General features: G+C 40.7%; 1 protein-coding gene and 1 pseudogene across 1 annotated transcript in view; both read right to left on the reverse strand.

Moving 5' to 3' along the window:
- The window catches only part of LOC119089249 (ankyrin repeat and sterile alpha motif domain-containing protein 1B-like), a 189,975-nt gene that overhangs the window by 73,552 nt on the left and 89,811 nt on the right, over positions 1-26,612 (reverse strand). The gene's annotated exons all lie outside the window — the stretch shown is intronic.
- On the reverse strand, positions 4,069-6,640 carry LOC114683019 (annotated as a pseudogene).

Consider the following 26,612-nt stretch of genomic DNA (forward strand, 5'->3'; position numbering starts at 1 on the left):
TTATGCTACCTTCCATGATGAAGATGATGTAGTAATCCTCTGAACTGCAAGCTAACCACAATTAAATGTTTTCCTTCATAAGAGTTTGCCATGGCCATGGTGTCTCTTCACAGCAATAGAAACCCAAATTAAGACACTTATTATATATTATTTTGTCATGTTTGGTTGTTACCTCTTAGAAGCCTGTCCTTTCCTAATGAGAGACAGAAAGGGAGTAGATCTGGAATAGGAAGAAACTGGGAGGAATAGAGGTATGGAAAATTATAATCAGGACATATTGTGTGAGAAAATAATCTATTTCAATATACCTGAAAAATGAAAAAGTAAATAAAAAGTTAAAAATCTGTACAACAAAGAAAACATACATAAACAAAATTAGACAGGTATTACAGAAATAAAGGCTAAAATAAATTCTTAATGTAAAATATAAAAATAATACTAAAAATGCCATAGAAAAGAAAGATATGGGGAAAATATATATGGGAAAAAAAGAAAACAAACAAAAAATAAAAATGCATTGAGGTAGCTTCCTTTCAATTCATTGAATATTTGAGTCCACCAGTGGAGGAGGGAATCAGACGCTGTTGAAGTCCCCTGGCTTCTGTCCTAGTTAGGGTTACTATTGTTTCAATGGGACGCTATGACCAAAGTGAGTTGGTGAGGAAAGGCTTATACTTCCACATCAAAGTCCATCACTGAAGAAAGTCAGGACAGGACCCCGAAGGCAGGAGCTGAGGCAGAGGCCATAGAGGAGTGCTGCTTACTGGCTTGCTCTCCATGGCTTTCTTACAGAACTCAGGACCACCAGCCCAGAGGTGCCTCCTCCCACAATGAGCTGGGCCACTATTTAAAAAATTGCTCTACAGACTTGCCTGCTTACAGCCCAATCTTCTAGAGGCATTTTCTCAGTTGAGGTTCTCTGCTTACACATGACTATCGCTGTGTTGAACTGACATAAAACTAGCCAGCACACTTCCTACCATTCAATCGGAGGCTGAGCCCAAAACAATGAGAGTCAATTGCCCAGTTGGGCTACAGTTTAGTGGCTTACCCACTTTGAGTTAAGAACAAAGAATAATATCAATGTCCCAAAAAGGGGACAAAGAGAAAGCCACTGGACAAGGTAATGATTTTTGTAAAAATGGTGCACCAGAACCCAACACCAACTCAAGTGGTAACTGTGTCTTTTTCCCCATTGGCTGGGATAGGACCTCACAGCCTTTCATGATTAGATACTTTTAAAAGCTTCAAGCTTGCATTCCCACCAGCAGTGGAGGAGAGTTCCTCTAGCTCCACAACCTCTCCAGCATAAAGTGTCTTCAGTGTTTTTGATCTTAGCCATTCTGACAGGCGTAAGGTGGTATCTCAGAGTTGTTTTGATTTGCATTTCCCTGATGATTAGGGATGTTGAGCAGTTCCTTAAATGTCTTTCAGCCATTTGGGTTTCCTCTGTTGAGAATTCTCTGTTTAATTCTAAAGCCCATTTCTCAATTGGACTGTTGGTCGTTTTGATGTCTAATTTCTTGAGTTCCTTATATATTCTGGATATCAGTCCTCTGTCACCTGTCGGGTTGGTGAAGATCTTTTCCCATTCAGTAGGCTGTCGCTTTGCCTTGTTGACCATATCCTTTGCTCTACAAAAGCTTCTCAGTTTCAGGAGGTCCCATTGATTGATTGTTTGTCTCAGTGTCTGCGCTACTGGTGTTATATTTAGGAAGTGATCTCCTATGCCAATGCGTTCAAGATTACTTCCTACTTTCTCTTCTAGCAGGTTTAGAGTAGCTGGATTTATGTTGAGGTCTTTGATCCACTTGGACTTAAGTTTTGTGCACGGTGACAGATATGGATCTATTTGCAGCCTTCTACACGTTGATATCCAGTTATGCCAGCACCATTTGTTGAAGATGCTTTCTTTTTTCCATTGTACACTTTTGGCTTCTTTGTCAAAAATTATATGTCCATAGGTGTGTGGGTTAATGTCAGGGTCTTCAATTCAATTCCATTGGTCCACATGTCGGTTTTTATGCCAATACCAAGCTGTTTTTATTACTGTAGCTCTATAGTAGAGCTTGAAGTTAGGGATTGTGATGCCTCCAGAAGTTGTTTTATTGTACAGGTTTCTTTTAGCTATTCTGGGTTTTTTGTTTTTCCATATGAAGTTGAGTATTATTCTTTCCAGGTCTGTGAAGAATTGTGTTGGTATTTTGATGGGGATTGCATTGAATCTGTAGATTGCTTTTGGTAAGATTGCCATTTTTACTATGTTAACCCTGCCTATCCATGAGCATGGGAGATCTTTCCATTTTCTGACATCTTCTTCAATTTCTTTTTTCAGGGACTTAAAGTTCTTGTCATATAGGTCCTTCACTTGCTTGGTTAGTGTTACCCCAAGGTATTTTATGTCATTTTTGGCTATTGTAAAGGGTGATGTATCTCTAATTGCCTTCTCATCTTCTTTGTCCATTGTATATAGGAAGGCTACTGATTTTTTTGAGTTGATCTTGTATCCAGCTATGTTGCTGAAGGTGTTTATAAGCTTTATCAATTCCTGGGTGGAATCTTTGGGGTCACTCAAGTATACTATCATGTCATCTGCAAATAGGGAAAGCTTGACTTCTTCCTTTCCAATTTGTATCCCCTTAATCTCCTTATGGCGCTTTCTTAGAAAATTGGGAATCAATCTCCCCCAAGATCCAGCTATACCACTTTTGGGCATATACCCAAGAAATGCTCAATCATACCACAAGAGCACTTGCTCAGCTATGTTCATATCAGCATTGTTTGTAATAGCCAAAACCTGGAAACAACCTAGATGCCCTTCAACTGAAGAATGGATAAATAAATTGTGGCACATATACACAATGGAATACTACTCAGCAGAGAAAAACAATGACATCATACGGTTTGCAGACAAATGGATGGATCTAGAAAAAAATCATCCTGAGTGAGGTGACCCAGACTCAGAAAGACAAATATGGTATGTACCCACTCATAGGAAGATACTAGATGTGGAACAAGGATGACTGAACTGCTACTCACATCACCAGTGAGGCTACCTGGAAAACGGGACCCCAAAAAAGACATGGAGAAATGGATGAGATCTACATGAACAGCCTGGTCATGAGTGGGAACAATGAAGAGCGACGGTCGAGGGAAAGAGAGTGGGAGATCCTAGCTGGATCAAGAAAAGAGAGGGAGAACAACGAATAGGAGACCATGGTAAATGAAGACCACATGAGAAGGGGAGGAAGCAGAGAGCTAGGGAGGCCCACGGAGATCCACAAAGATACCGCCAGAAAAGACTGCTGGCAATGGACGAGAGACGGCAGGAACTGACCTACTCCGGTGATGGGATGGCCAGACACCCTGTTAGTTGTGCCATAAACCCCATCCAAGGAAGGTCTGAGGAATCTGGATGCAGACATTCATGGCTGGGCCCCTGGTGGAGCACTGGGAGTCTAATTAGTGAGAAAGAAGAGGGTTTATATGAGCGAGAATTGTTGAAGCCAGGGTTGGATAAAGCACAGGGACAAATAGCCAAACGAATGGAAGCACAGGATCTATGAACCAAAGGCTGAGGGGCCCCCAACTGCATCAGGCCCCTGAACGGGTGAGACAGTCATTTGGCTTGATCTGTTTGGGAGGCAGCCGTGTGTTGGTGCCGGGTCCTGGGCTTGTTGCATGAGTTGGCTGTTTGAATCCTGGGACATATGCAGGGACACTTGGCTCGATCTGGGAGGGGGGACTGGTCCTGGCTGGACTGAGTCTACCAGGTCGATCCCGGTCCTCGGGGAGACCTTGATCTGGAGGAGGTGGGAATGGGGGGTGGGATGGGGGAGGGGGAGGGGGCGAGAGTGGGAGAACAGGGGAATCTGTGGCTATTATGTTGAACTAAATGATGTTGTAAAATAAATTTACTTAAAAAAAAATAAAAAAAAAATAAAGATAGGATCTCTCAAAAAAAAAAAAAAAAAAAAAGCTTCAGGCTTCAGGCTGCCAAGCTCTGGGACTGGAATGGAGAGAAGGCTTTGTCAAAAAAAAAAAAAAAAAAAAGTTTTATACCAAGTGAGAGAAATTTAAAACACCTACCTAAAAAGCTTGCAAGGTGGAGAAGATTTATGGAATAATGGCCCGTGGTATGGCAAACTATCCTTGACAGAAAAAAAAAATGTGTACCAAAACCTCAGAAGGCCACTTAGCCTTGTAGTTCAGTGGGGCAGGTGGGTTCTCACTCCAGAGTTCCTAGTCTGCCACCAACTACCAGGCCCTTCCCAGCCTAAGGCTCCAGCCACCTAAACTTCTCAGCATGTCCATATCCAGTCTCCCTTATTTCCATGATAGAGAGTGTTATGACTAGCGTGCCGTCGACTCCCTGACTTGTGGTTGTTCTCTGTTTTCCCTCAGGGTGGCTCAGTCTCAAATAATGCATTTCCTCTCAAAGTGGTGCTTGGCAATCGCTCTCGAAGGTTCAAGAAAAGCAAAATACATTTCTTCCCCAATGTTGACCTTCACGCGGAAGTCTCCGTCACACCAACTCCTCCAACTGAAATGAAGCCCTATGAGAATTGTGGGTTTGTCCTGTGGCTCAGACTGCAAGTCTCTTTCCTCCAGGGTGGCCTGGCACTCTTTGTGAGTGAGGTTTCAGCTCCTGAACCTGGAAGCCGGGACGAGCAGCTCGGGCTTCATTTTCATAGCCCATTCTTTCTGTCCCTGCACGATACTGGGTGGTTATGCCACTTCTGTGGCTTCTGATGTTCTCTGCCTCTTTCTTTTCTTTTTTTTTTTAATCCACTTTTACTTATTTACTTTTCACTAGCTTAAATCCGGGAAGGGTACAGCATCACACTGGACACAGGTCCAGTGGCCTTCGCAGGAAGGTTGCTTCGGAATTCGGCACAAACCAATGCCACTGTTTCCAGGCCCGAGTTACTTTTCCCCAGATCACTCTGGTTTTGTTTGGTTTGCCTCCGGGTGTCACTGTGTTGTTTTTTGCTTTACACACATAAGCACATCTCTTGCCTAAGTAGAATTCCGTTTCATCTTGAACATACATACCTTCAATTTTAAGAAAAGCTGTGTGCTCTCTCTGGTTCCGGAGACCTCGCTTAGAGCCAGCAAAAATAGCCTTGTACCAAAGCCTTCCAGACATATTTGCCTTTTAGAAGTCCTGTTCCCAGCAGGCCCCAGGAATCTGCCCCCAAAGTTCAGCAGCAGGGACCTCCCTCCCTCTGTCTCTTTTCAATAGTCACCCTTTATTGTCCAGACTCTTCATCAATAGCAGTCACACAGATGTAACTACTTCTGATCTACCATCCACCCCAGGAGTCCTTGCAATCAATATTTCAAGAGCTTAATATGTTGATTTGGTATTTGGAGAGTTCCTACGTGGTGAAATTATGCAAAGGAATGAAGAGGGGTCTGTTTCCTATCTAATCTATCCACCCACTTCATTTCTCCTTGAAGACTCGTGTCCTACCTGGGATTCTATTTAGTATTGCCAAGTTCTTTGGATATTTAAAGACAATCATTATTTTATTCAAAGTCTTCTCCAGTTAGACATCACTATCTCCAACTATTTACAGATTTTTTTTAACTCAACATATCCATTCAAGAAGCATCTATTGAATGTCTGCTATTGTGATGGTTAATATTATGAGTCAGTTTGACTACAGCATTATACTCGGACATCTGGTTGACTACTCCAGATGTTTCTGTGATGGCACTTTCAAGATGAAGTTGCATGTGGGTCAGTAGACTTACATAAAGCAGATACCTCCTACAACAAGGATGGGCCTTCCAGTCAACTAAAGGTCTTGCTAGACTGATGTCCTAAAAAGAACCAGGAAAGCTGCCACCATGTACCTCTGTACCGTTCTCCCCTGGGTTCTCAGCCTCTGTACCGTTCTCCCCTGGGTTCTCAGCTTCTGTACCATTCTCCCCTGGGTTCTCAGCCTCTAGCATTTTCCCTGGGTTCTCAGCCTCCTTTCATGCCCTGTAGATTTTTGACTTTCCAAGTCTCCACAACAGTGTGAGCTCAGTCTTAACACAAAGCACCATTTCTTCCCCTCACATCCCTTCCCACCCTGTCTGTTATGTTTCTTCAGAGAACTTTCAACAATCGTTGACTTCTAAGAATCCAAGACCTACTTCTGTGTATCTCCTGGTCTATAACCACTCAATTATGTCCATATAACTTTTAAAACTGTTCCCAAACCACATACAATCTAACCAGAATACATAACTTGGAAACTATATTCTTTCCACCTAATTCTAAGCTCATATAATTATTTGAATGCAGCCAAAGCTCAAACCAATCCACATTACTACTCACACTGAGTTATCACAGTAAAATCCTCTAAACTTCAAAGCCTAACAAACAAAAATATCACCACCACATCTCACCAATTCAGTATTTGTCTTGAGGGACATGCACAATATACCTAATATTGTTGCTATTAAATTATTTTTTATTTTCAATTTTTCATACGATATATTTTGATTATGTTTGCCCTTAAATCCCCACATTTCCAGTTCCTCCTCACATCTCTACTCACCCCAGTGCATGTTCTTTCTCCCTCTCTTTCTGCTAAATTTTATTCTTTGAGATTTAGTTTCTTTTCAAATCTTGTCAAAGATCATAAAATCCTTAGTTTCTGATTCAGTATGTGTGTGTGTGTGTGTGTGTGTGTGTGTGTGTGTGTGTGTGTGTGTACTTTCTGCTTTGTATTAATGAAATACTAATCTTTGTCAAACAAAAAAAAAAGGCATAGTTGAGATCAATAGAAATATCTAATACAGTTAACTATAGATGAAGCCTTAATTGGAATAGTACTGATATAAAAATAATTCCACCAACACTCTCAGGGCATGTTTTATATGCAAGGAAGGACACACTGCTCCAGACAGTCCCAATCTCAAGTGTCTGTTCTAAACATGGGAGTTTTATAACAGGATAAATTGCTTATTCCTCAAAACAGTTTCCAATTTCCTTTTCAGTAAAAATGGGAAAAATAAAGCTAACATCACAGGATTGGTGTGAAGATTAAAATACACATAAAGCTCTTGACGTGCTGCCTGGGACACAGCAGGAGTTGACGCGTGTCTACTTGGAAGCCCAGAGGAAGACCTCATCCAGAGTGCGATCTATTCCTGACTCCTCATGCTCTGCTAAGTCAGTGTACAGGACTAAAGGACGGGGCAGAGGTAGAGGCAAGGGGGTGGAGGGGAAGAGGGGCAGGTCAGGGAGTAGCTCGCAGTGGCTATAAGAGGCAGCTACATAAATAACTGTCAAAGGCTGCAGCTTCCTTTGAAGACCGCCAATCGCTTAGAAATACACTTTCATTCAGTCTCTTGGCAAACTGCAACTTCTGGTCAAAAAGGGATAAACACAGTGATGTCTGGGATTTGGCGAAACGTTTAAATTGCATTTCAAATTGTTGGATTTGGCAAAAATCTAAAATAATTTTTGCCAAGTCCTTAACTTTCTTACTTGCATGTATCCAAGGGAAAGCCAGCTTGTAGATTTGAATCATTCAGATTAGAAACTCATTAAAATGTAGAGAGCGCTTTATCCAGGCACAAAAACTCGGCCCCAAATCATTACAGTTTAACACTGGGGAGATAAAAATGCCTTACATAAACCACTGCTCTGTACCCTAAGTTGCTGAGACTCGGAAGAAAAGATTAACTCAGAAAGGCCTCATGAAAGAAAAAGAAAACCATTTGACGAGGTAATTAAAGAGAGAAATGGCTCTAACTACACAGGAAATGGAAAGCCCTCCAAGAAGGCTGGCAACTGGTGTTTCATAACAGCCGACAAGGACACTATGCAAAATCCTAGATGCATTTTTCTGCAATGTCTTGAGCAACTGGATTTTCAGGGACATCCAGAGAATCCTCCCCAGGGGACATTTACTAGATGCCCTGTGTCCACCCAAGCCAGCCTTGCTAACAAATACTGAGAAACAACACCCAGTAAGACAGGCATGTCCTTACCCTCTGTAGCTCACATCCAGAGGGGGGATATATTTTAGAGAATGGAAACTAAGGACATATCCAGACATATCAGGTGAAGTAGCACATGCCTGTGATCCTAGCACGTGGGAAGTAGAGATGGGAGGGTCGGAATTCAAGGTCATCCTCAGTTACGTGGTAAGTTCAAGGCCAATCTGGGCAACATCAGACTCTGTCTCAAAAAAATAAAATAAAGCCACCAAATATTTACAAACTATATAAGACTAATATAAGTATTAAAAGTAGTCTTCTTTTTATTTCTTAGGTAGTGCTGGGATAATGTAAACGTGCCACTGTGGCCAGTATGCACTAGAAATTGGACCCAGGACTTGGCGCAGGCAACACAAGCACTCTACCAACTAAGTTACATTCCCAGACTAAAGAACAGTCTCAGCATCACGGATTTGTTTTTGTTTTTGTTTTGTTTTTCGAGGCAGGGTTTCTCTGTGTAGCTTTGCACCTTTCCTGGAACTCACTCTGTAACCCAGGCTGGCCTCGAACTCACAGAGATCCCCCTGCCTCTGCCTCCCGAGTGCTGGGATTAAAGGCGTGCGCCACCACCGCCCGGCCCATCATGGATTTTAAGTTGTAAGGTTAGGACCATGAATAACATAGAGTCATTTAAAGAAAGGTTTTTTTTAATTCTTAAAGACCTTAAGGTTCATTACGCCCAGTTTTGCGAAGAGAAATCTAAGACACTGAGATGTAAAATACATTTGACCAAAGCAAGGGGCCAGGAAAGAAACAAAGCTAGGCCTTTATACAGGTTTCCCAGCTTACATTCAGGGTCTTTTCTTTTATTCAACCTTTATGGAGTACCTACTATAATTACACACTGTTACATGTTATCAAGGACGTAAGAAACAAACCAAACCCACCACGCCCCGATCCAGTCCTGTGCACAAGGATGAAAACAAGCCAAATAAGCCACGTTATGCACGCTGGCACGAAGTTTGCAGCAGTCAGAGAGGAGACCCCAACTGCTGAGGGGGATTACAGACGCTTCACTTAAAGTCTGGTAAATCCCACAGTGAGTGTGACTCCTAGAGATACAAAAGGAAGAAGAGCCTTCCAGAAAGAAGAAAGTGTACACAGCCCTCTGTGACTTCAGACAGAGTGAGCATTAAAAGAGATTTCTTTTTCTTATCCTTTTTCCAAGCAATCATATACAACAGTGAACAACAGTGCTAAAGACTAAAAACTCAAAAGCTCCACAGTGGTCCCTACGCAGGTCACCTTATCGTCAAGACTCTGTGGTTCCTTCCGGCATTCATTCCCTCCACACTTTAAAGTCATGTGTGTGTGCTGACATACGAAGTCCTGTGCAGCAGAAAGGCATCCATTATCCATCCTGTATCCATCTCACTTCCCCACCCTAGTTTCCCAGTAGAGTTAAGACCATGTGAGACTTTCTACATCATTTCTGTGACTAAATACATCGTGCTTACTAAAGCTGTGTGTGTGTGTGTGTGTGTGTGTGTGTGTGTGTGTGTGTGTGTGTTTCCTTTCAGCTTTACCTTTACATGGAATACCTCTCACGCTGATTTGCTTATATTTTATTCTTTTTTAATGTCTTGTTAAATCCTTCTCCCATGTTCCAAAGTTTTAAAGACATTTCAAAAAGTAATTGTCATTTGGGCCAATGAAAGGGCTCACAGGTAGAGGTACAAGCTACAAAACTTGACGATCTAAGGTCAATCTCTGGGACCCACATGAGGCAGGGGGAAGAGAACCTACTCCTGAAAGCTGTCTTTCGACCTACACACACACACACACACACACACACACACACACACACACACACACGAGAGAGAGAGAGAGAGAGAGACTCACATACAGATACACACACATGTAAACAAATAATAATACTTAGTATTATTATAATCAAATTTGGATCACTTATGTTCTTCCTGCACAATAACCCCTAGAAGTCTGTTTCTGTTCCAGGGGGCACTGGCCTCTCAGGCCATTCCTTGTACCTCTCATCTCTATGACAGCCCATCTTTCCGAGATTCTGTGCCTTCCCATTTCTTGTTTCATACCTCCACTTTGGTAGACACCACCTCCCACTGGCTTCCCAAAAAAGGTGTGTTAGAGGAAATATTTAAAAACTTACATATTCATGTCAATCACACCTTACCGTATTTTGACAATGTAAAAAAAAAAAAATCAAGGTTGAAAATCACTCTTTCAGAACTACTGCTCAGTCTCTATTATCTTTTACCTTCTAATATTGCTCTAAAGAAGTCTGGAATCACTCTTATTCTGAGTTTTATATGTGATTTTTGTGGTCTGTGTGTGTGTGTTTGTGTATGTGTGTGTGTGTATGTCTATATACTCTGTCAGTATGAATTTAAACAACATTTAATTGTAGCTTTTTTAAAGCCAGCATGGAGTAGTTCAGCCAAACAGGGAACTTTCTGTGACATGAAACCCAGAGGTCATGGTTGCCGATGTGGATTCCTGAGATGAGAGACTCGGAGCTGAGAGTTCCATGATTTTCTGCTACAAAATGGCCAACGTGGCCGTGACATCTTGTTAACATTCCTAACAAGAGAGGTTAGAAAGGAAAGGATCAGAAAGTAACAGGCGCCGTGAGAAAACAGCGTTTCCTCTTCTGAGTAACGTCTTCAGCAGACCCTGCTCATATCTTACAGACCAGCACTCCGTCCATCACACAGCACGGAAGCTGAGAACGGGCAAGTGTTTACCTTCCCCCCTCCAACAGATTGCCTTTCCAAAGAGAGTAGAGGAAACGTAGAGATTAGAACAGGTCCAAAGAGACACACAAGAGTATGTTACAGAATTACACAATTCCCAGTGTATAAGTCTTTCAAAATTTAAAACTCTTGTTTCTAAGTCCGGGCAATTTTTCTTTCTTAAACTTATTTGGTTTTTTTCCTTCCTCTGTTTCCTTCATCCTTTCTCTCCTGTCAGCTTCACAAAGCCAGAAGATACGCCTCTCATATTGACCATCCACTTGAAATTCTTAAATGCCAGGACCTAGTGCTGCCTAGGCAAGACCCACTAAGTTAACCCCAGACAAATTGTCTCTCCTGATTGAATCTCACTGTCTTTTAATTCCACTTCCTAAGAAATGTTCTTATTTCCTATTGAGTATTTTCTTGGGATGCCTTCCTTCTTTCTCATTCCTGTTCACAGCAATATTCTTACTTCATGCCTATAAACCTTACCATTTTCAGAAGAATTATTTTTCCTTGATGTATAAGGACATGGAGGTTATAAGCCTTGTTGCTAATACTATAGAGAAAAGAAGGAAGCTAAAAGCATTATCAAAGCCTTTGTTACTTTTCTATTGCTGGGAAGAGATGCCACGACCAAGACAACATAAAAGGAAGCATTTAACCAAAAGCTTACCTACAGTATAAGAGGGTTAGTCCATGACCATCATGGCGGAGAGCATGGCGGCAAGCAGGCAGGGCATTGGAGCAGTATCTAAGAGCTTACATTCTGATCTATAAGTCGAAGGCAGAGAGAGCCAGGGCCTGACTTGGGCTCTTTGAAACCTCAAAGCCCATCCGCTAGTCACACACTTCCTCCAACAAAGCCACACCTCTTAATCCTTCCCAAAACTGTTCCCTCAACTAAGGACCCAGCCCTGATAAATATGAGCTCAATGGGGGATGGCACAGATGGTCCCATTCAATCCACCACAACCAATACACAGATGTCCCTTCACGTCCTCCCATTCCTGTGCTCTAGAGACTCTCATGCAGTTCTTCAGAGATTCTACCTTCCTCTGTTGTACAAATGGGTAAGTGGTTGTCATCAATCCCAGAAAAGGGAGAGGACCAGAAAACGATACATTTCAGCACCCCCTGTTTACATCTCATCTACCCCACCTCTCCCCAACAACCTCACCCACTTTCTATCCTCTCGAATCCCCTGGATTCTCGAAGCGTTCTCAGATTGTGCTCGATGACTCAGTCTGCTTATCATCAGTACACACCTCTGCAGATGGTTAGATGTGACATTCTCACTGCTGAGCTAACCACAAGCCTTCCATCTGCTCTCCATCCCCCTGTACTATAGATGGTAGCTAGAGATACCTCCTAGATTTTACTGAAGATGGAATGTGGGATTCTACTGTTTGAGTTTATTTGTTATTTTAGGTGATGTCTGGTAAAGGACAGAAAGAAGGACTTTTTGTGCCATTTAGAAACAGTCAAGTCTCTGTGAATATCAACCCTAAAAAAAAAGTCCATACCCAGAACAAAATATATTTGAAGAAACAAAACTCCACCCATTATTAGCAGACTATCCTGGTGCTCATACAACACTAATTTAGAACAGCGATTTCACTGTTGTGTTCCTACTAACACGGTATATTATCTAAGGCTATTGCTCTACGGTCAAGCTGCCGGAGTGGAAAGCCTGCCTTTAATACTTGACTATGTTAGTGGTCTGGACAAACTAACATTATCTCAATCTCTTGTCCTACACACGTGCGGCAGTGACAAGGACTAACTGAAAAAAGTGACTGGCGTATAAAGAATAAATACCGAGTGCTACTGTCAAGTACAAATATCTGTTTTCAAAAAGCATTTGAATGACAGTTACAGGTATCCAACTTGTGGATTCTTGTAGATAGCATTACCAGGTAGACAGACACACCATGGCTAGGCCAATTTTAAAAAGAAGGAAATGATGTAATAATCAGTTAAGCAATTTGCCTAGGATTTCATAATCAGAAATAAATAACTGAGATCCAGTTCCAAAGAAGGTGGTTCTGGTGTCACCACAAACATATACAACCTCTTTGCTCTTTTATACCACACCATTTAGGTCTTATTAAGTACTACAGACGAATCAAATAAACATTCCAAAATATCACTACAAAATTTGAATAAAATTGTGTTCCTTTATCCAGAAACAACATTCCATGAAAAAAACAAAAACAAAAACAAAAAAAAAAAATGGGGCTGGAACACTGAGAACCAAAAATGACTAGAAAGTTACAAATAAATAGAAGATATAAAGAAGAACTGAATGAAAATTTTAGAACTGAAGATAATAATAACCAAAATGTAAAAAGGCACTGAAATAATCCTGTAACAATAAAAGTGCAGGGGAGCCCCATATGGTGGTCCCCAGCTGTCATCCCAGGACTCAGCAAGCGGGCAGGAAGCCAGCCTGGGCTGCAGGGGAGCCCTGTCTCAAGAAAAATGGCAGGAGAAAGTGTTAATAAACTTGAAGACAAATTATCCAATCTGAACAATAGAGAGAAAGTGGTACACTAGAAACAAGTCTCAAGACTTACAGCACAACACCAAAATATTTAAATTTGTATCACCAAGTCACAGGAGGAAAAGAATGCAATACAAGGAATAAATGAAAAAAAAAATTGCTAAAAAACCTTACCAAATTTTTTCAAAAGGCATAAACCCAGAGATTGAAAAAAAATAACCTCAATGAACCCTCAAATGAACCCAAAATATCTATACCTGGACATATGATCATCAAATTTCTGAAAACTAAAGTCGAACAAAAGATGAGCATATTAATACACTTGGCGAGGCAGAAACAGGAAGATCTCTGTGAGTATGAGGCCAACCTGTTCTATGTATTAAGTTCCAGACCAGTCAAACCTCCACAGTAGGACCCTGTCTAAAAAAAAAAAAAAAAAAAAAATCAACAAGAAAGATTGAAAAAACAGATACATTAATCAAAGACAAACTACACATTACTGTTAGGGAAGCAATGACTTCCAAGATGGAGTATCTCTCACTGGGTTATAAAAGAAAGCCAGAAGGAGCCGGGCAGCGGTGGCGTATACCTTTACTCCCAGCACTCTGTGAGTTCGAAGCCAGCCTGGTCTACAGAGCAAGATCCAGGACAGGCACCAAAACTACACAGAGAAACCCTGTCTCGAAAAACAAAACAACAACAAAAAAAAAAGCCAGAAGGAAAGAACACATGCTCTGAAAGCACTGAGAAGAAAGAGCCATCAAAGAAAAATCCGAGTCAAGTCTAAATATGAAAGGAAGGCTTTCTGGGTGAAGAAAACCCAGAAAAAAATCCATTAAGAGCAAACTTTTTTTTTCAGTATTATTATTTTTTATTTTATTTTATTTTATTTTACAATACCATTCAGTTTTACATATCAGCCACGTGTTCCCCTATTCTCCCCCCTCCCACCCCCTCCTCTTATCCCAGCCCACCCCCCATTCCCACCTCCTCCAGGGCAAATCCTCCTCCAGGACTGCGATCAACCTGGTAGACTCAGTCCAGGCAGGTCCAGTCCCTTCTTCCCAGACTGAGCCAAGTGTCCCTGCATAAGCTCCAGGTTTCAAACAGCCAACTCATGCAATGAGCACAGGACTTGGTCCCACTGCCTAGTTGCCTCCCAAACTGATCAAGCCAATCAACTGTCTCACCTATTCAGAGGGCCTGATCCAGCTGGGGGCCCCTCAGCCTTTGGTTCATAGTTCATGTGTTTCCATTCATTTGGCTATTTTTTTCAATAATTGAGTAAAACCGAAATTTATTATAAGCCACAGTCGTCCTAGGGACCTCCATGCTATATATATATAGCCTCCATGGTTCTATGGGTTGTGGTCTGATTATTCTTTATTTTAATCTAGAATCCACTTATGAGTGAGTACATACCATGACTGTCTTTCTGGGTTTGGGTTACCTTACTCAGGATGATTTTTTCTAGTTCCATCCATTTGCCTGCAAATTTCATGCTTTCATTGTTTTTCTCTGCTGAGTAGTATTCCATTGTGTATATGTACCACATTTTTTTTATCCATTCTTCCGTTGATGGGCATCTAGGTTGTTTCCAGGTTCTGGCTGTTACAAATAGTGCTGCTATGAACATAGCTGAGAATGTATCTTTATGGTATGAATCAGCATTCCTTGGGTATATGCCCAAGAGTGGGATGGCTGGGTCTTGAGGTAGTTCGATTCCTAACTTTCTGAGAAACCGCCATACTGATTTCCACAGTGGTTGTACAAGTTTACATTCCCACCAACAGTGGAGGAGTGTTCCCTTTGCTCCACATCCTCTCCAACATTGACTGTCATTGGTGTTTTTGATCGTAGCCATTCTGACAGGTGTAAGGTGGTATCTCAGAGTCGTTTTGATTTGCATTTCTCTGATGATTAAGGATGTTGAGCATTTCTTTAAATGTCTTTCAGCCATTTGTAGTTCTTGTTTTGTGAATTCTCTGTTTAGCTCTTTAGCCCATTTTTTAATTGGACTGTTCAGTATTTTGATGTCTAGTTTCTTGAGTTCTTTATATACTGTGGAGATCAATCCTCTGTCAGATGTGGGGTTGGTGAAGATCTTTTCCCATTCTGTTGGCTGTCTTTTTGTCTTATTGACTGTGTCTTTTGCCCTGCAAAAGCTTCTCAATTTTGAGGGGTCCCATTTATTAGTTGTTGTGTTCTCAGGGTCTGTGCTGTTGGTGTTTTATTTAGGAAATGGTCTCCGGTGCCAATACATTCAAGAGTGCTTCCTACTTTTTCTATTAAGTTTAGGGTAACTGGATTTATGTTCAGGTCTTTGATCCACTTGGACTTGAGTTTTGTGCATGGTGACAGATATGGATCTATTTGTAATCTTTGACATATTGAGATCCAGTTATGCCAGCACCATTTATTGAAGATACTTTCTTTTTTCCATTTTATAGTTTTGGCTCCTTTGTCAAAAACCAGGTGTTCATATGTGCATGGATTAATGTCAGGGTCTTCAATTCAATTCCATTGGTCCATATGTCGGTTTTTATACCAGTACCAAGCTGTTTTTATTACTATAGCTCTATAGTAGAGTTTGAGATCAGGGATGGTGATGCCTCCAAAGGTTAAGAGCAAACTTTTTTTAAAGGACCACTAGCAGGAAGTTCATCAGACAGAGGCAGGGATACCAGGAGAAAACCTGGGACACCATGAACGGGGAAAACAATACACTCTTTTCCATCTTGACCTCTTTAGATTGTGTTTTGATGAGAAGAACAAACAAAAAACCCAGAGCATCACCTGAGGGGGTTTCAAAGTATAACCTGAGTCCCCATACAGACCTATGTATGACTGATTGACATTTGACAAAGACACAAGGTCAAATCAACAGAGACAGAACCATCTTTTCCAAAGTGGTGCTAGAAGAGACGACGTTGAAGGGGAAAAGGCCAGGCAGCAAGACGGTTCAGTGGGTAGAGCCGCCTGCCTGCAGGCCTGATGACCTGGGGTTCTACTACCGGATCTCACAAAGTTGACAGGAGAGAATTGACTCCCAAAAAGTATCCTCAGACTTCCACACATAGGTTATAGCACACATGTGCCTGTGCATGTGAGCACACGTACACACACACACACACACACACACACACACACGCACGCACGCACGCACGCACGCACACACACAGGCACGCACACACACACAATCACCTCAAATAAATACAACAGATATTTTAAGGGAATGCTAAAATATTCTTCATAATTCATACAACATTTCATTCAAAATCAACAGCCAACCTAAATGTTAAATCACTGGGGAAAATGTCTTCAATTTCTCCAGCTGCCATTAACCACCTGGGCCTCATGGCCCCTCCCCATCCATGAGAGGGTGTTTATGGGCCCAATCTTGTGCAGATCCTGTGCAGATAAAGCTTCTGTGGATTCAAGGATGCAACTGCCATATCATGTATAAAACAACATCCCACAGTACTCCGCTACTTGATCTGAAATGTAACATTCTCAGGCAAAGATATAATCACCAGAAGCACAATTTGTTGATTTTTTTTTTTTTTTGACAAATGGGACTTAGTCAAAAAAAACTTTTTGTTTTTCCAAAGATATTAGGACAGACCATAAACTAAAAAGGGGAAGGGCCAGGGTAGGTAATTGGAGGGAAGAGAGTGGAGGTGAATAAGATCAAAATATATGTTATACATGTTTTGTAGGTGTAAATGCACCCCATAAGCTCATGTGTTTGGATGCTTGGTAACTGGCAAATGCCACTGTTTTTACAGGTTGTGATAGCTTTAGGGGTGGGGCCTACCTGGAGAGAAGGGGTTGTTAGGAGGTAGGCCTTCAGGGTTTATAGCACAGTCCCACTTCTGCCCCCAAATTCTCTCTTTCCTGGCCTACTGGGACATGAATGTACTGCAGCACCAAATCCAGCTGCCACAGATGGAGCCTCGGCAACCACGCCCCACCCCATCATGATGGATTGTACCTGCTTAGCTGTGAGTCAGAGTCACTCCTTCCTCTCTTTCAAAACAAAAAGCAAAGAAGAACAGAAACTTTTTTTTCTCTTTTGGAAGTGTCAAAATGTATTTATCTATTTATAGGTGTTTGTGTGTGTGTGTGCCATTTGTGTATGCATGTGAGTACATGTTTCTGGGAGTCCATATGTGTGTGGCGGGGGTACAAATGCATGTGTGCACATATATATCAGGGGTCAATCTTGAATATTATTCCCCAAGTGCTGTCCACTGTTGCAAGGTATTTGATTACACTGTGTAAAGATATGTCACTGTGAATGGTTTAATAAAAAGCTAAACAGCCAATAGCTAGGCAAGAGTTATATCAAGGACTTCTGGACAGAGAGAGCTTTGGTAAGAAGAAAGATGGAGTCTTGAGCAGGATGCAGAGGGAGCAAGACACACAGGAGAGGTAAAAGCCATGCATGTGGCAGCACATAGATTAATAGAAATGGATTAATTTAAGTTATAAGAGTTAGTTAGGAACAAGCCTAAGCTATAGCTCATGCTTTCATAATTAATAATAAGTTTCTGTGTCATTTTTGGTGAGCTGAAGGCCCAAGGAAAAATTCACCTACATATGGTGCCTAATGTCTAGCCATATATATCCACGTAAGGCCTGAGAAAGCTTTTAAAAAAAGTTCAGAACACAGAGTCAAATGAGGCTTCCTGGTAACGGAGGTGTCTCCCAGGTGGGCTTGGCAACATACAGAGACATGGCTACCAGCCGTTGCCGGCAGGTTGGAGCCAGCCGCCAGCACCATGCACTAAGCAGAGCTACGCAACAGCTGATACAACAGTTTAAGATTTGTCTCACATGGTCAGAAAGCTCTGCAGATGCTTAGTAAACTCAGGTCCAGACACAGAAAAATCTCTAAAAAAGGTACAGTATGTTTAAAAATGTGTTAGACGCAGAAGAAAAGAAAATGGGTATAGACAGTGATGGGAAAAAATAGTTTAGCCAGGCGGCGCTGGTACACGCCTTTAATCCCAGCACTTGGGAGGCAGAGCCAGGCAGATCTCCATGAGTTTGAGGCCAGCCTGGCCTACAGAGCAAGATCTGGGACAGGCACCAAAACTACATGAAGAAACTCTGTCTCGAAAAACAAAAAACAAAAACAAAAAGAAAGAAAAAAGAAAAAAAATAGTTTAAAAATAATAAAGTCTTTAAAAAGAAAGTAAAGTAATATAAAATAAGCCACATAAAAATGGAAAATATTATAACAGAGAGAGTTTGGACCTTATATGGTGCTTTGTTGATTTTGAATTTTTGAATGCTCATGAACAGAGAAAAACAGCGGCTGAGAGACACTGAATTATGGAAAGGAACTGCTGAATTAAACCAACCTAGATACTTTAGTAATGCCATAACTTTAAAATGGAATTCAAAAATTATATTGTGTTACTGAAGAGGTTATGCTTTTGTTTCTATAGGAAATGAAAAGCTGTGGATTCCTTCAAGGTTGATAGTGATCTGGCTTGATGGGGGAAGACCCCCTGAAGATGCTGGCTACAAACAAACATAAAGAAATAAACCTAGAAAAACTACACACAGGTGATGTATATTTTACCAGCTCAAACATAAAACAAAAAAAAATCATCTTTGGCTGGTTTGTGTACAACACAGAGTCTATACCTGTGTTAATGCAGATATGTATGTTACATTGAAAGCTTGTGTGTTTTCAGAGCAAGGGGACCATACACCAAAGAAAACGGGTAGCCAAGTGATCCAGCCTCTCAGAGTGCATCTGTTACAGTTTCCTCAGAGTTCTACATCCAGAACAGTTTCAAGGCTGCTGGATGAGATGGTCTAGCCTCATAGACTATTCAGCCAAGACTTCAGATAAGCTCTACACTTTCCCATCACACAGAGAATAAACAAAAAAATAATATAGTTAGCTCTCCCACGATTTTATCATTATCCCAATTTTCTGAGGGTCCCCTAAAGATGTCATTACCCCCAGACAACAGGAAGTCATCTAGAGAACATGACACCCACATTCCCAAGAGGTGGGGTGTGTGTGTTTTGGTTATTTGGTGGGTTATGAATGTTTGTCATTGTTTAGGGGGTGTTGGTTACAAGTTGTTATTGGTAATGGTCAGAAAAAAAACTAAATGAAGGAAATTAGATTCAGGGATCTAATTCTGAAAAGAAAAAGGAGGATATAGGAATGATAGGATAAAAGAGTAGATTATCAAATCTACTTTAAACTAAAAAGCAACTATTAATCTCAAATATTTTACATTGGTATGGATTTTTTGTATATTGGTACAAATTTAAGGTTATTTTTGCTGTACTGTGCATATGTTTCTATTCTTGTTTAAGGTATTGTACATATACAGCCCATTTAAAAATGTAATGTAAAGTTTTAGTCCTTGAAAGCTGTTATGGAATACTATTTTAAGATGTGTTACATTCATTTATGCTGTGAAATATCGTTTAATGATGCAAAGATGTGTTGCATTCTCTTATGTTGCATTTATTTAACTTTGTGAAGATGTGTTACTTCGCCTGTCTAAAACACCTGATTGGTCTAATAAAGAGTTGAGAAGCCAATAGCAAGGCAGGAGAAAGGATAGGCAGGGCTGGCAGGCAGAGAGAATAAATAGGAGGAGAAATCTGGGAAGAGAAGATTGAGAAGAGAGAAAAACAGGAGAGAGGGACTTCAGGGGCCAGCCACCCAGCTACACAGCAAGACAAGAAGTAAAGAAAGGTATTTAGAATAAAGATAAAAGCCCAGAGGCAAAAACCAGATGGGATAATTTAAGTTAAGAAAAGCTGGCTAGAAATAGGACAAGCTAAGGATGGCACTCATAAGAAAGAATAAGCCTCCATGTGCAATTATTAGGGAGGTGGGGGACAGGCCCCCAAAGAGCAAACAGACAAAAGAATAAAAAAAAATACAGAAAGTTATTTAGGCTAATGAAGTTGTACAGTTTAGTAGCTAGTCATCTATAACAATCGAACTTACAGTCATGTTAGATATGTTTTCAAGGTAATATGGAAATACATTTTTGATATATAAGTGATCTTCAAACACCTGAAAGACCTATTTTAAATGTTTTAATAACCTAAGGCTTTTCATGACAGTAAGACATGTTTGCTCCTGGCAGCCCCAATTTATTTCACAAAAGGATGATGGTCACCAAAGAACCTTCATATGGAGTTTGCTTTCTTCGTCTCAAAAGCTAGCCATTTGAGCAAGAAACTGTCCTTGCCTCAGCTGCTGACAGTATGCTGTCCAAGCAGGACAACCAGGACATAAAAAAAAGTGACTGCCAAACTTTGCCAAGACAGGGTAGGACAGACCTTCAAAAATTCCTGCTTCACAGAAAAGTCTGTCAGATATTCTAGGCCTGTAGGCCAAAGATAGATGCTCCAATGTTGCAGGGGACCCTTGCGGTGACTGTCCAGGCATCCAGATGTCTCCGTCGTTTCTTAGTTTTGGAAGTTACTTGCTCTGCACTTCCCATTTACTCAGGTGATATTATATCCTTCTGGGGTCTTTGATGGAGTTGAAGACTAGGTAGTTATAGTTTTCCTTAGTTATCATAAAAAGTAAATTAGGTACAAAACTTTGGACTCACCAGGATAAGATTAATAATGGAGTATTTTCTCTGAATTTGCCAAATGCAAATGGCCTGGACATTGAAAATATAATTCTTACCTGATAATTGTTCTTATTGTATATGTTTTTACTATATTAAAGTTAAAACCCTTTCTTTTTATTTAGACAAAAAGGGGGAAATATTGTGAGATATTTGATTACACCATGTAAAGATATATCACTGTGATTGGTTTAATAAAAAGCTAAATGGCCAGGCGGTGGTGGTGCACGCCTTTAATCCCAGCACTTGGGAGGCAGAGCCAGGCGGATCTCTGTGAGTTTGAGGCCAGCCTGGGCTACCAAGTGAGTCCCAAGAAAGGTGCAAAGCTACACAAAGAAACCCTGTCTCGAAAAAACAAAAACAAAAACAAAAACAAAAAAATCTAAATGGCCAATATCTAGGCAGGAGATAAAGTTGGGTTTCTGGACAGAGAGAGCTCTGGGAAGAAGACAGAAGAGTCATGAGCCAGATGCAGAAGGAACAAGATATGCAGGGGGAGAGGTAAAAGCCATGAGCCATGTGGGTTAATTTAAGTTATAAAAGCTATTGGGACAAGTCTACGCTATAGGCCGAGCTTTCATAATTAATAATTAGTCTCCATGTCATTTTTTGTGAGCCGGTGGCCCAAAGAACAATCTGCCCACAGTTCACATCCTGTTTTATGAGACAGGATCTTTTGCTGGGACCTGCAGCTTAATGATTAGATGCCGGGATTACAAGCACGCACCTCTGCATCTATCTTTTTCACTTGAGTTCTGATGATCACACTCACGGTGTGCTTCAAGCATTCATCGACTGACCTAGCTCTCTAGCCCCTCACAATGGTAAAGACACAACTTTAAAGAAACTCAGAGCACAACTTAAGAGATTATCTTAGATATATAAACTACATAAAATACTTCTAGAATAACCAGTAACACTAACAATAAGCTGAAATTCAATTACGGAGATTCATCAGAATGAACACCCAGAAAGCTATCCTCTATCACTGAACTTCATCCTATATTAATTATCTAATGCAACATTCTACAGTTCAAGAATATAACATATTGAAACATATTGATGTCCTCCACCTAATGGCTTAGTAAAGGAAACACTTAAAAGATGCAGAAACACTAATAAATGGCTGGATGTGCACCCATATTCTAAGGCTGTCTGATAAATACAGCTAGTTTGAATATTTAAAATGTGGCTAATTCAAATCAAGAAGTGCTGTAAATATAAAATACACACAAGCCTTTACATATTTGGTATAACATAAAGAATGTAAAACACCTCATTAATAACTGCTTTTACTGATCATATATACAAATGATTTATATATATTAGATCAAGTAACACATTAAAATAAGATCAAGTGGTATTGGCACATGCCTTTAATCCCAGCACTCAAGAGGCAGAGCCAGGCAGATCTCTGTGAGTTCAAGACCAGCCTGGTCTACAAAGTGAGATCCAGGATAGGCACCAAAAGTATACATAGAAACCCTGTCTCGAAAAAAACAAACAAAAAAAATTAATTTCAGGGGAATCTACTAGTGATGTTCTTTCATATAGACATGCAATTAAACATCCTCCTAAGTATTTATGATTATACCCACCAACTAGTGTAGCCTTCTCTGGGCCTTGGTCAGAGAAGCCTGTTGCAGCAGTATGTGACCGATAGTCAAAGCAGGGAGTCGTAACTGCCAAAGTGCTGACAATAAGTGACGTGTGAGTGCTTGGGCCCAGGCAGGGCATTTATGTCACCCCATCCAAGGTCCAGGACACATCATGGAAGAGGAGATGGGAGGATTGTGGGAACTGAAGGACAGGAAGTGGCGCAGTAGGACACCGTCTTCTGGATATCACGTGGCTCTCTTTACAGTTATAAACGCACAGCCACTGTGTGTCTATAAACACAAAGCTAAGGAAAGTAAAACAGAAGAGAAGGGAAGAGGGGTGGAGGGCAGATACTCGATGGGAAGAAGAAAGGTGTCTACAGAAGTGGAAAGGAGATGAGAGGGGCAGCTGGGTGATGGATGTAATCACACTGCATTGTATACAAGTAGGGCACTTCCAAAACTATTTCTAATTAATTAAATTTAAGACTATCAGCAATCTGGAAAAAAATTAATATCACCACTTTCTGGTAAGATAATTAAGACTTTTAAAAATGCAGTCATTTGGAAATTTGAAGCTCCCATTCTCTTTCTGCTAGCATCGGCTGCAGTACTCCAAGAGAGCATGGTTGACCAATGGAAGGCATCCAGAAGCAGACAGACTTGGGTGTACCTCTCAGACTCCCGTATACATTTATTGAGTGCCTCTACAGAGCTTTACAGAACATTCCTATGATGAAGTATAGCCCAGCATATTAAATCTACACTCTAGTGATTTTGAGAGGCTATGATACATAAAAGATGTAAAGTGCGTCCTACAATCAATAGCCACACGGTATTTATTCCTATTTCTTTCTCTTTTCCAGTTCATTTCCCACTAATTTAAGCCAAAGCTACACTCCTATAATGGACACATTAGTCCTGAGGCCTGTCATCCCGGATGTTCCCATCTAGGCTGGCACAACCCCCACGACCAGAAGAGTGGACAGAGGCTGGCAGTCACTGATTAGCCAAGGCAAGCACTTGATCTGATAGTAAAATGGGTCCAAAGGGAGAATCAGTAACAATTTTTAGAATCACTTTTGTTCGATCCATGTGGATTTCATCCTAGAACCAGACTGGCAAACACCGAGAAGAGAGCACATAGAGATAATGAAGTAACACGGAAGGATGAAGTAGAGAGAACAAAACAGAGAGAAGCCATTGATTTGTAGACCTCACACACATGGTCTATTTATCATATGTTATACGATCCAGAAAGATCCACTTTACGGTTCTAGTCTACCAGTCTCTCTACCATCGGGATGGGTGAAGGCTTTGTTCCTTGAACCCAAAATGTCCTACCACACCTTCATAAAGGAAGAAACTGAAGAAAGAGAGAAGGTAACTGTGCCCAGGTTTAGAAAAACAACCTCTCACCGCAGCATATAGTTCCTTTCCCAAATACAACAACAGAAAATGACAGTGGCAGAGCAAGGACCTTTAATGTCCCTTCAGTAAACCACTCCCAGAAACACACTTCTAAGACCCTTGCCTGGACTGCATAAAAATGTGTAAGCAAAAAGAGAAAGGTCTGCCACATATAACTACAGACTGTGGGCAATTATTAAAGACTTTTTCCACAGCACAAATGCAATCGATTACATCAGAGCTCCCTGGCCACTTTTTGTGAGGCAATCTATAGACCTCTCTAAAATCCCGGAGACTCTAAAGCCAGAGAGGGAGAACTTAATTTGATCATTCTCATTGTGTTAACAGAGAGAATTGAAGTCGGGGCCAGAGGAGTAGTTACATAATAGACAGCTACTAGTTGTTTCAAACTGCCTCTTTCGATAAAATATCTCCCTGAATCAGAAAAGAAAAAAAAAATCACATTAAAGAAAAGCTCAGGATCTGATTTCACTGCCAAGTTTTACAAAAATTTCCCACTGAAGAAGGAAGCCGAGGAAGGTCCTAAAAGATGGAAAGATTGCCCATGTTCATAGATTTGAAGAATTAGTACTGTGAAAATGGTGATCCTACCAATGTAAGGAAATACAATCTACAGGTTCAATGCAATTCCCATCAAATCCAACATCATTCCTCACATAGAAAAGGCAAAGTTAACATTCATATGACAACATAAAGACCCCAGTCAAAGCAATTCTGAACCCCAAAAAAAACTGTATATGCCATCATACTTGATTTCAAGTTACACTGCACAATTAAAAAAATCCATCATGATACTGACACAAAACATGTCTATCAATAGAGTAGAATAAAGGACTGGACCCGGAAGGAAGCCCACACAGCTATACCCACCTTGATTATTATAAAAATGCCAAAATGCACATACTGGAGAGCAGAAAGCTATTAAACGAATAATGTTTAGAAACTGCACATCTACGTGTAAAAGAACAAAACCAAACACCTCATCTCTCACTGTGCACGAAAATCAGCTTTAAGTCCATCAAAGACCTTGGTATGTACCTATTAGACCTGTGCACAAAAATCAGCTTTAAGTACATCAAAGACCTGTACCTATTAGAGAAAAAAATTAATGAAATAATTCAAGAAACTGACACAGTTAGGAATTTCTGGATAGGGCTCCAATCAGTAATAAATTTAGGCCAAAAATTGACAAATGAAACTTCATGAAATTGCAAAGCTTCTGTTCATCAAGGGGAAAGGTTATGGAGTGGAGAGAGTCTACAGAATGAGAAAAAAAATCTCTTCTGGCTATACATCTGACAGAGGACTAATATCCAAACTACACAAAGAACTCAAAGTCTAAACAAGAAAACAAACAACCCAACAAAATAATGGGGTAAAGAACTGAACAGTTTTCTTTTTTATCTTTTTTTTATTTATTTTACAATACTATTCAGTTCTACATAATAGCCACAGATTCCCTTGTTCTCTCCCTTCCTGCCCCCCTCCCCAAAAGTGTACAATGGAAAAAAGAAAGCATCTTCAACAAATGGTGCTGGCATAACTGGATATCAACATGTAGAAGGCTGGAAATAGATCCATATCTGTCACCATGCACAAATCTTAAGTCCAAGTGGATCAAGGACCTCAACATAAATCCAGCTACTCTGAACCTGCTAGAAGAGAAAGTAGGAAGTAGTCTTGAACACATTGGCATAGGAGATCACTTCCTAAATATAACACCAGTAGCACAGACACTGAGAGAAACAATCAATCAATGGGACCTCTTGAAACTGAGAAGCTTTTGTAGAGCAAAGGATATGGTCAACAAGGCAAAGCGACAGCCTACAGAATGGGAAAAGATCTTCACCAACCCCACATGTGACAGAGGACTGATATCCAGAATATATAAGGAACTCAAGAAATTAGACATCAAAACGACCAACAGTCCAATTGAGAAATGGGCTTTAGAACTAAACAGAGAATTCTCAACAGAGGAAACTCAAATGGCTGAAAGACATTTAAAGAATTGCTCAACATCCCTAATCATCAGGGAAACGCAAATCAAAACAACTCTGAGATACCACTTTACGCCTGTCAGAATGGCTAAGATCAAAAACACTGAAGACACTTTATGCTGGAGAGGATGTGGAACTAGGGGAACTCTCCTCCACTGCTGGTGGGAGTGCAAGCTTGTACAACCACTTTGGAAATCAATATGGCACTTTCTTAGAAAATTGGGAATCAATCTCCCCCAAGATCCAGCTATACCACTCCTGGGCATATACCCAAGAAATGCTCAATCATACCACAAGAGCACTTGCTCAGCTATGTTCATATCAGCACTGTTTGTAATAGCCAAAACCTGGAAACAACCTAGATGCCCTTCAACTGAAGAATGGATAAATAAATTGTGGCACATATACACAATGGAATACTACTCAGCAGAGAAAAACAAATCACGAGATTTGCAGACAAATGGATGGATCTAGAAAAAATCATCCTGAGTGAGGTAACCCAGACTCAGAAAGAACTGAACAGTTTTCAAAATTAGAAATATGAGCCAGGCATGGTGCATGACTTTAATCCCAGCACTTGGGAGGTAGAGACAGGCCGATCTCTGTGAGTTCAAGGCCAGCCTGGTCTAAATAGTAAGTTCCAGGCCAGTCGCAGCTACATAGTCATTCAATGTCTAAAAAAACAAAACAAAAAAAGAAAAATTCAAATGGCCAATAAGTACTTTTTAAAGTGT

Source organism: Peromyscus leucopus, chromosome 18 (assembly GCF_004664715.2).
Source record: "Peromyscus leucopus breed LL Stock chromosome 18, UCI_PerLeu_2.1, whole genome shotgun sequence".
Taxonomy (NCBI): Eukaryota; Metazoa; Chordata; class Mammalia; order Rodentia; family Cricetidae; genus Peromyscus; species Peromyscus leucopus.